The following is an 11548-nucleotide window of genomic DNA, read 5'->3' as shown; positions in this document are numbered from 1 at the left end:
CTCAGAGATGGCACAGGCCCAGCATGCAGCCATTCAGAATGCACCAGTGCCCTCAAATGCCTGCTCAGTCCCAGAACACCTCAGGGTAATTTCACACTCTGTTATGTTGTTGTTCAGAAATAATATGGGTTTGGAGAGATATTCCGGTTCACTTCAGAGAGAAATAAAAATCATACTGGTGTTGCTGAAATTGTACTAACTTTGATACTCAAAATAAATGCAAATGTGTTTGCATATTAAGGTTACAGTTATTATGGCTGTGCAGTAACAATAAATAATACGTTTATTTGATATAGCACCTTTTACAGACAAAGTCACGAAGTGCTTCACATGATACAATTGTTAAAATAAGACCCACAACAGTAAATTGAGCAAGTCAAAAAAAAAAATACATATATATATATATATATATATATATATATATATATATATATGTATATATATATACCAATGGAAATAAACATTAAAAAGACTTAAAGACACAAAATTACAAACATGAGAAAAACGCCAGTTTAAACAAGTGAGTCTTCAGCTGCTTTTTAAAAGCATCAACAGAGACCACAAAATGTAAGACAATAGGAAGGGTGTTCCACAGAGTTGGAGCCACAACTTCAAAAGTGCTATCCTTAGCATTAGCACCTGGCATTATTTAAGCAATCACTGTGCTCAATCTAAAGAAAATAAAGAAATAGTATTCTTGCAATAAGAGCTGCATGTTTCATGACGGCAAGAAAAATGGACAAATGGCATTTGAAGGAAAGCACCTGACAAACAGACTCTCTAATGTCTCCTTAATGTGTTTCCTTGGAACAGTTGACTACAGGGCATCACAGGGTGACACATGTACACAATAATAGCAGACAAAAAAGCATAGGACCCTATAATAGCTTCCATGACCATTAAACTTGAATAAGCACACATATATAATGCAGTTAAACATGCTGCAGGTTTCCCCTTGCCCCAGACCACCAGACTCATAGATTCAATTTCTAAACTAGATTGATTTGCACAGACATTAACAATGGCTTTCATGTGATAATGCATCATAGGTCAGCGTACTGTTATGGTGGTGGGGAGAATGACTGTGGTCACAATTACGTGACTATCTTGCAGCACGTCTGGCAAACAACACAGAATTACTGCCAAAGCGAAGGATGTCATTGAAACCCATCTCAATTAAGCCGAGGCAGGACAGGTGCCTGGGAGTTGACTGATTGGTTCTTCCCTTCCCCTCTCAGTGTGGTGATGTTTCTATTTCCCCAGTGGAAATACCCAGGATGTTAAGGAGCTCTAAATGGAGTTTCTCTGTGTTGTTTAATAAAAGGGAAACACAGTTACTAACTCTTGAATGTACAAATCAAGACCTTCCTGTGGTGATAATAGCTTCACTCTATTGCTTACAGTCTAATTCAGAAGCATATTAGTTCTGTAATGGGATAATACTGTAATATACTGATATAGCATAACCCAGATTTTTCACTGTGCTGCGGTTTTGTTCCATACTCCGCCACGCGCCATACCACACCAGGAGTGTCTCAGAAGCACAGCGTCTCAGAAGCGGAGCGTCTTGCCTGCCTGACTGACAGATTGTATTGTCTCTATAAGTAGGCCTACTTGAAAGAACAATCATATGTTTATGAGCTAGTACCTGCCTTCCACTCCAAGCACTCCTGCAATTAAACTCCATGCCTTCTCTTTACTGGCTTTGTCCTTACAAAAAGGATCTGTGGTGTCTATTCTGTTTTTCAACCTCCAAGATGAATCTTTCATCGTTCGTGGTGTTGCAGAGGAGACATATACGATACTGGGGGGTGTCTTTTAGTAAATTGACTTGATGCTCTCGCTGTTTTACTTCCTGCCCGGCTGTTTGAACGCCCCGCGGCTCACGTAAAAATAGAATGGGTGCGTATCTTTAGCGTAGCGAAGCAGAGAGCCGCTTTACGCACGGTTTTTGCAGGTGGTGGAATATGAAGCATTGACTTGAATGGCCCAATTGCTTGCGAGGGCCGCAGCGCCTCCAAAAAGCAGCGCAGACGCCCCCGGTGCAAAACAGGGGTTAGTCTTTCTTTAGTCTCACATTGCCAGACCTTCCTCCACAGTGCTGCAGAGGAGGGTCTGGCTAGTCAACACAGCATTCCAGGATGGGAGAAAAACGTGCTCTGGTTTATTGGCATTTCTTTAAACAAATCACAATCGTCTTGGGCGGCGCTAAGTGCCGGACGGAGCAACCATACCGCTGCAAAATAGCCTCGGGAAGGAACTTGTTTTGGTGGAACATAGCCCGATCAAAGGTTGTTTTAGACGTGCAACAGAAAACTCAGATTGGACAGATAGTCTAGCTAGCTGTCTCAATTTACCCTGCAGAGATCTGAGGAGCAGTTAACCATAGTCCTCATAAATCGACCAGAGTTTGGAATACCAACACAAAGAAAGCAGAAGGTGACGGACATCCGGCGAAATGAGGGACATCCAGCGGAATTTCCGGTGGCACCTGAACAATCCCGGAAGTGAAACGTCATTGATATAGACTAGTGTTTCTTAAAGCCCATGTTGCAGGGTTTATTTTCTAATGAATTTGCGCAATTTGCTTGTTGGTAATAAACGGGCATGAAATTGGCACCCGCCCACCCGCCAAATGCGGGTAACTTTTGTGATTGGCGGGTGAAACTGTCAATCTACCTGCCACGTTGGCGGGTAGCCAATGAGAATTGAGTGATTCAGACACCTAACTATCGGTAAGCAGGGTACGCCGTTGCTTACGGGCCTGGTCCAATCAGGGGCCTGCATCACTGGAAGACATTGATTGACAGCCGGGGCCCCCTATCGCAATTTCAATACTCACACAATCCCAGCAGTCCCACATGCAGCCACTGACCAAGCGGGAGTGAGAACGGGTAAAGTTAATTTCCTAGTTTCTGATATGAAGACGAGACGTGTATGTGACTCGAACATCTCACATTTATCAACAGAACGTACAGCGAAAGACCGTCAAAACATTTCAGACCGTCCTGCCAACATGTAGACATTTTAACATTAATGTACGCTGTCACTGAAGCTGCTGCTGTTTCAATACTGTCAGCTCTCTGCAGCGGGCGGGGCTGCTCCGTTTCCCCCGCGACTGACACGCACACACACACACAATCACACGCAAACACACGCACACAGACACACACACACACAATCACACGCAAACACACGCACAGACACACACACAATCACACACAAACGCACACGGTGGATGCAGGAAAAAACGCAGATGAGACGTACAGGATGACCTAAATTGAGGACAGCTACGTTATTGTAAGTGCAATGATAAGTTAAAGTCCAATAAGTACTTTATTAAACCGTATGAATGTGTGTGTCCCAGGCCAGGATAGGAAATTAACTAACAATGTAAAGATCAACAAGCCACTGACAATGACAGATATGTTCATATTTGATTCATTCAATACATTCTTATTTTGTGTCTTAAATCCACTAGCCTTTTTCATATTTTACCAACATTTGCAGCATCCTGAGCCTTTTTGGTAAGGTTCCTAGGAAATCTCAGCCCAGAATAATGAATTAATAGTAATAAGTATTATTCTCCCCAAAACAAGTTTCCCTTTTATTTATTTTTTTATTTTTAAGAACTATACAAAAAAATTCTTGTGTTATGGTGTGCATTCACCAGTGTTTTGTTGTTGTTGTGGTGGGCGTAGGCTACTCCTGATTTTGTCAGTCATCTCATCTCTTATATGCAGTGGCGTAACGAGCCAACACCGGGCCCCTATGCAGGATTATCAAGGCGGGCCCCCCTACTACAGCACGTGATGACGGAGCAATGTCCACGAGTAGGCTACCATCAATAGGACAGGATAGGATCATAGAGACACAGCAATTCCTGTTTTTCACCTTTATGACACAAAAAAAGTGGCTGGTAAAAAGTCCCTGTGGCAGGTGGATTTAAAAATCCACCTGCCACAGTGGCTGGTGGTCAAAAAAGTTAACTTCATGCCCTGGTAATAAACATTTAAACTGTTACCCAACAATATCAAATACAATGGATATCACAAAACAGAATAAAATACGAAAAAGTAGTACTATTTTACAGTGGTTTGCAATGATTCTCTTTTCCCCCACAATGCATTGCATTACGTCACGTTGGGGAGACGACAGACGAAAGCCCCGAAAGCCCCGTCTCTGTTCATCGTTTATGGTCTCGGTCTCTGCCACTGATGTTGCAAAATATGGCTTTTGGTCGCGACCGAGTCCATGTGTCTTTATTATGTGTATAATAATATTGGAGGGAAAGTGAAACACAGCTTGGACGAGGATGCTGTTCGGCTTTTCACAAGTTTAGACAGCTAGCTACGCTGACGTTTGCTAATGTTAGCGCAACAGCGTTAGCCTAGACTGTTAGCTAGGTAAATATTACGACTGCCTTCGGAGTTTCCTATATCTGCATCCACGTTGTCAACATAAGACATGTTGCGTTAGTGCTCCTTTTGTACCATCATTTTATTGAATGAAATGTTAAGCTTCGCTCCTACGAGATGGGTGGGTTTTTGTTACATACAAAGCTAACTGGTTATAGTTAGCCTGTATGCTAGCGGAATTAGCTAACGTTGCGTAACCGGCCAGCAACTTCGGCAATCGGCAGTAGTTTCGGTGAGCTAACCACGACAGTATTGTCATCCACAATCAACCTCTGCTGCTAAAAGCAGTCAATCTGCAGTGATGTTTGAAATAGAGACGCTTGTGGATGTGTTGTCGTGGTTAGCTCGTTGAAACTACTGCCAAAGCTGCTGGCTGGCTACGCAACGTTAGTTAATTCCGCTAGCACAGGCTAACTATAGCCAGTTAACTTTGTGTGTAACATAGCTACCTAACAAAAATCCACCCATCTCGTAGGAGCAAAGCTTAACATTTCATTCAATACAATGATAGTACAAAAGGAGCACTAACGCCACATGTCTTATGTTGACAACGTGGACGCAGATATAGGAAACTCCGAAGGCAGTCGTAATATTTACCTAGCTAGCCATCTAGGCTAACGCTGTTGTGCTAACGTTAGCAAAACGTCGGCATAGCGTTAGCTAGCTAGCTGTCTAAACTTGTGAAAAGCCGAACAGCATCCCCATCCAAGTAATAAACACTAGGCAAATATGTTGTTACTGGAGCTAGTAGGCTACCATCAAAACGTGAGATATCTAATCGAAAATGTGTTTACAACATCAGGGGATTTCACAGGTGAGACTGACTGGCAAGTTAGCCCATAGCTAGCATGATGCCTTCTATTTCTAGATCTAGATAAGTTTACCGGTACTTATCTGAACTAACGACATGATCACTGTCACTAGATATAAAGAAAACATTGACTTTCACTCGGTGCTATTCACTGACAGTAAAAACGCCTCTTCCACCTCTTCCTCATCCCAGTCAGTCACCATAGTTCTAGTACTAGGCTGAGGCACGTCTCCTCAACTTGACGTCATCACCAAATTGCGTTAAAAAACCCACTAAATGACTAAAACGGCGAAAACTGGCCTTTAACACTATTTGGAGACATTTTTAACAATGATATACATATGTTGAGTGCTTTATGTACCCATTAATCAACAGTGGTGGTTAACCTGCAACATGGGCTTTAAACTAGGCTACCAAATTATCCATTACTGCCAATGAAATGTACCGTTTTAATCAACACACACTCTTGGGGGGGGGGGGTAATTTTTGTATGGCCATTGGATCAATCAGTTATGGTAACACTGTACTCGCCAAATATTAAATAATATATTAAATAATGCACACTCTCTGACCAATGACAGCAGTGTATTCATCGTGGCTATGGTGTTAAGCCAGATTTCAAATTTTAAAAAGTGGCTTGTTTATATTGTTGATTTAACAAATTTCATCTTTCATCACAAACAAATCAAATAGTCAAACAACTATTTTCAAAGTCAAGAATGAACTTACTGAAATACTCAGCAAAACTACAATAAAAACTGCGGCTTCATATAAAGATGCATTTAAAGAAGGGATTTTAAAGATCATACTGATTTGGCTGCAGGCTGAGATGCTGAGGCAGAGAGTCCCAAAAGCGAGGGAGATATGATGATTCAGAATAGACTTGTATAAACAGTTCGCTCTGTCATGAGTCAAAATAGAGGTAATGGTGTGGGGAAATAGTAGGATCCTCCACATATTGCACTCTCACAGTGAAACTCCCCACTGTCAAGTGAAAAGCAGCAGCTGGCATTAGAGTCCACATGCATTAGAGGAGGCAAATGGCAATCTGCACCCTGCCAAGGCTCACAGAGGGGCTGGAAGCGACAGGGACTAAGCTTCACACTGGGAACCACTAACAAATATCTTCATCATTTATTTGGAAATTGCACTGTAAATGAAACAAATAGTTGTTTGGTCACTGCCAAGACAGAGGCACAGAGGTCTTAATGATGCTGAATAACACCACAACAACTGTCCAGACTGTTAAGAAATAAAGGACAGGTGCCTGTAGTGATACCACAGACAGAATTAGGAGGAAATGTTCCATTTCATGAGTTTTGTTACTGCCACTGGCTGATGGGCAGATCTTAGATAAAATGAGGACAGTTTCACACTGTTGGGGCTATATTTTCTCCTTTAAGATGTTTAACACGTTATTTGGATAAATCGTTTGAATGTCAGCTGTTGTCAATGCTTGTTCTTGACAGAAAACAGCCGACTTGGGTCGAAATCTGCAAATGTGCCAGGAAGCTACTAATTATTTACTATTAGTAAATAATAAAAAAACATAAATAATACTCTCTTGCATAAATCATGCAGCACGTGTCATGCTCTCAGACCAAAACATATGACAATCTTTGAATCACTAGTTTCCATATTAACACTAAACCTGATTAATTAGGTCTATTAACTAAAGTAATCACTGTACTATTTTCTAAAGAAAAAGCACTACAGGAATTCCATTAATTTTTCACGTGTTAGTCAGCATGGTCATTTAACTATTTGAGCAGTTCCACATCCCTTGTTTAGACCCTAAAAGGGCAAATCTGTATTTCTTTTGCCGTGTGTGTTGAATTTTGCTGGATGGTTATTTTTCGGTTTACATTTAGACCACAGACTAGGCCTTTTGTACAGTAATAGCTTCCAGTATGTCCGTGGGTGTCTTGATTTTCTTGACTCCCATTTGACCTTTCTTGCTCACGGAATGTCTACATTATTCTCTACTGTACCAGTCTGGTAATGGTATTCTAAAGTGGCAGAAAGGGGGAAAGGGCAGAAATTATGTTTTAACCATAATGCTTTCATTGGAGAATAAGTGAAGAAGAGTCAGGGAAGTTTTACTGGAACTAGAAGTGTAATATCATCAGAAAGCAAAGCAGTCTAATGGGCTCTGCATTTCAGCCAAAAGGATGGGCTCCTCCCTGGTTCAACAACTGCACAGGAGCCCTTTATTCTTTACTTTAAACACAAGACCCTTTTAAGTCTTATACAACATTGCTCTTTTTTCTGGTGGGCACTGCAACTCATCGATCCAGAAAGTCATACTGTAGATTCATTTATATTCAACATGCAGATACCATTAGAAATTGGATTTTATGAAATGCTAAACCCCACTTTTAATAATAGGTTTGGCTCTCAGAAGCTTGCTAACTTATTTGTAAAACCACGGGATAGATTGCTGCCACTATTTACACATTACGTTTTATGTATTTAGACGTTAAATTGCATTGTTATACTTTTCTTTATTGCATGTAAAAGGCAATAACTCATTAAGAAGGAGCGCAGCACGCAATTAAATGCTGCTTCCTCATTCTATTGGTTAATTTGTTGATTCTCATGTTTATTAAAAAAACAGCAACACAAACAACGTGAATGTGATCACACCTGGGGGCTGTTTCACAAAAGCAGAATTTATAAATCCAGGATAACCAATAAAGCGAGGCTTGACCTAGTTTAATCTGTACATCTTGGCTAGGTGCGTTTCACGAAGGCCAAGCCAGGCTGAGGAGGAGCGACGAGGTCGAGCCAGGCTGAAGTAATTTGGATAGATGCACGTTCACGGCTTTCCTTAACAGAATGCGAGGTCGATAACAGATTTACTGATGCTAAAATGGAGAATATGCATTGTTCATACTTTATACAGAGTGAGCAGCAGCTTCTTGTGGAAGTATGATAACGTGAAACACTTTATTTGTAAAATAAAAAACACGGCTGCTGTAATGAAACAGCGAGAGAAAGCGTGGCAGACGATCGCGGACCGACTGAATGCATAAGTAGCCTAAAAATATACATTAACTGACCACTGCTCTGAATTGAAACTGTCATTATCATACCATTCAAGGATTAGGCTACTAATCATTTGCACAAATGACCCGTTGTACTCTTTGCCTTAACCAAATTAACCGTTGTACTGGCCGGGACCAGGCTAGCTGTTCAGAATAAATCTCCATGGTAACTTAGGTGCCTCTGCTTTTGTGAAACCGAGTCAAGGCTAAATTGAGCCAGGATAACTGGGAAATCCCAGCTTAATCCCTTATCTTGGGTTTGTGAAATAGCCCTCAGAGGAGTATGTAGCCACTCAGAGATACAGGTTCTGTTATGTTTAGTGCAGAGGTGTATCAAATCATTATTAAATGTGTACAGCAACAAACAAGTACATACATGTAGGTTTTCTTTTGTCAATTTCTAAACCAATTTCATATGTAAGAAAAAGTCAGAACCACACACACAAAAGAAAATAAAGCAGCACTTTGAAGATGTTTCTAAGAAGAATAATCACCCTGACTTCATTTTATGTGACTTATGTAACTTTATGTTTATCAAAGGAATTTTAAATAATTTTGCTTATTTCTGATTATTTATTTACTTACAAGCTAGCGTGACTTCCAAAGGAAAGGCTACCAAACTTTACCTCTTAATCCATTCTCAAGAAGAACAAAGATGTACAAACACTCAGAGAGAAACAGCAACCCACACACACACACACACACACACACGCACAGAGAGAGCCTTGAACATACACATTAAAAAGGTAAGTCAGTGGCATAGACCTGTGCACCTGTCATTTCAATCCTGGTCATCCTCTCATGATGGTTTCAGTCCCAGTCTCTTACAATTGTACCTTACAGTCAGTCATGAGGTCTGTACCCCCCACGGGACGGCAAGGTGACCTGGTGGTTAAAGGCCAGACTATAACCGAAAGCCAAGAGAGCCGCTGCATCCATCTGTGTGAAAGTAGACTTGAGTTAGACACTGAAGTATTACTTACTCCTACCGCATGGCATCCTGCTGATCGTGCACTGTTCCCCCTGCGATTTTAATCTGTGTCCTGTGTTAATTTTCATTATGAGGTTTAGGGGAAGTACTCGCTTCATGTAACTTTTCTTTTGTTTTGAAATGAGTTTTTTCTCAACAGCACAATAACACAAATCAAATCCATTATTTTCTATTTCCTCCTCCTTTCTTGCACTTTTGTATTCATTTGCAGGTGTAAATCAGATTCCTAACTACAGTGGAATAGAATAGCCTCACTTCTCCTCCTTTCCAGATTATTTTTTAATTCTAAAAATTAATCAAAGTTAGCCAAGTTTTTTTTTCTTACATTCTGCATTGTAAAAAAACAGTTGACACTGGAGGCAGAGCTTGTGTTGCTTTAGGCAAATCCAATTGTGCTTACCTGAACCCACAAAGCCAAACAGTACAAAGTAAATCTGATAATAGCATTTTCTATTTCCAGTATCTGATAATATCGGATGTTGTCAGGAACTCTCTGGGGAGGGTCAACAAATGTAGCCCACCCGGCAAGGGCACCTCTTATTCACAGTAGAAAGTAAAGAAGCAGCTTGTGATTCTGTAAACATGCGACTTTTTCCTTCAGTAGATCTGTTTTAATAAGTGTTTCCCACACTGGCAATTGTTTCGGTACCTAAGAGAAGCAATTGGGAAGTACAGTAAGTGTTTTGTGTTAAATGTGAAAAACAAATCTTTGCATTGTAGAAGAATAGCCTGCTTAAAGTGACTTGTATCAACAGTGACCACAGTGTATTACCCCTAAACTGCACAGCAGATTCAGCACTTAGCAAATTCTGTATGCCTCAGGTTCAGTGTCAGAATTAAGGCATAGCACAGTACCTGCGAAGGCCAACAGAAGCAGACACTTTTTGCCTGCAGAACTGCCATGATATACTCTTGAATAGTCTTTCATGCTCTCATAGCTCCATAACCTTCACCTCTCAGAATGCCTGAGGAGGGAGGATAGTGTTTCATGTTAACAGCAAAGAGTTCAACTGTATGCCAACTAAAAAATCAAAAGACTCAGAATCAGAGCACGTGCAGTCCCTTCTTGATATTGTCGGCGGGTTCAAAAATGCAAGTTAAAGTGTGATAAATCTAAAAAAAAAAAGGGGAAAAAAGCAAAAGTAACAAGTTGATCGAATGGAATGGATCTATTACATTGCTTGTTCTTTGTCATCGTGTCATTTTGTTTAACCAATAACAGTCACAGCTCAATCTTGATCTGTAATACTTTGTTTGAATTGTATTCCTTTTTTATATTCAAATTATAAATCAAATACGAAATGCTAAAATTCAGCCCATTATTAATATGTACTAAACTAATCAGGCTTATTGCCTATTGATCTTTGTGTTTGTAAACAGCGAAGGCATGTTTTGTGGGCGGAGCCTAACTGGTGGCAGAAAGTGAAAGTACCGTTCTATCGGTTTTCAAACCCACTTTAGATGAAGAAGAATTGACGGTTGTGTTCGTTTAATAAATGCACGGTTTATCTAACAAAATTTAGGCGGTGGCAGCGACTTTAGATTAATATTTTCATTTTTTTATTATTCAAATTATATTCAACTTCCGAAATTCGTTCCAACAGCCCTTCAGCTTATAGGAGAAAAAAAATAACAGAACACACACAGTATGTTTTAGTATTGGACAGTTCAGTTTATAACTGTGTTCTCTAAACAGGTTTACTGATGTATAATATCAATAGAGTCCTGAACAAAAGTCCTGCACACATGCATTAAATAGAAAACCTTTTCCTTTGGACACAAATTGCATTCAGGGTGTCTAAATGGATATTTTTTCTGATTGATGATAATGTGTCCTATAATATAATAAAGCTCATTTTGGTGTGTAATACTACACATCATTTATATGACTCCACAAATCCTATCTACTGCTTCAGTGAGCTCCAGTGCCAACGGAACTGCTCTGGGCTTTCTCTCCTCATTACATCACAAATTAGAGCCTCAGTTTAACTGAAGCTTTGGGATTCAATTGCTTAAGCTCAGAAATAACATAGAATTTCTGCTTGAGCATTGATGGCTGGCATCAGATTGCTGCTTTTCAAATATACAGAAAGCACTGAATATCAGGACCACCTGCTCATGCCATGAAATAGACTGATAAGGTGAAGGTTGTGATCTTTAATTGATTTCACTCCCATTTCACTCATGAAGGGAGATGTAGATGGAGTCATTTTTTAAGCCTGGTGACAGGGTGGAAAAGGAGGGCAATGTTAGCAAGATGTGTTCATATTTTTTGTAGTCA

General features: G+C 40.3%; 1 long non-coding RNA gene across 1 annotated transcript; it reads left to right on the top strand.

Annotated features, from left to right (window-relative positions):
* The first annotated feature begins 1666 nt into the window (after nt 1-1666).
* Nucleotides 1667-10042, top strand: LOC118494614. Its single transcript, XR_004896732.1, has 3 exons — nt 1667-1731; nt 8659-8668; nt 10032-10042. It is a non-coding gene; the product is annotated as an uncharacterized LOC118494614 (long non-coding RNA).
* The last annotated feature ends 1506 nt before the right edge of the window (nt 10043-11548 follow it).

This window comes from Sander lucioperca, chromosome 1, assembly GCF_008315115.2.
Source record: "Sander lucioperca isolate FBNREF2018 chromosome 1, SLUC_FBN_1.2, whole genome shotgun sequence".
NCBI classification, from domain to species: Eukaryota; Metazoa; Chordata; class Actinopteri; order Perciformes; family Percidae; genus Sander; species Sander lucioperca.
Note: the sequence above shows the minus strand (reverse complement) of the source record. Positions and strands in the feature narration are given on the sequence as shown.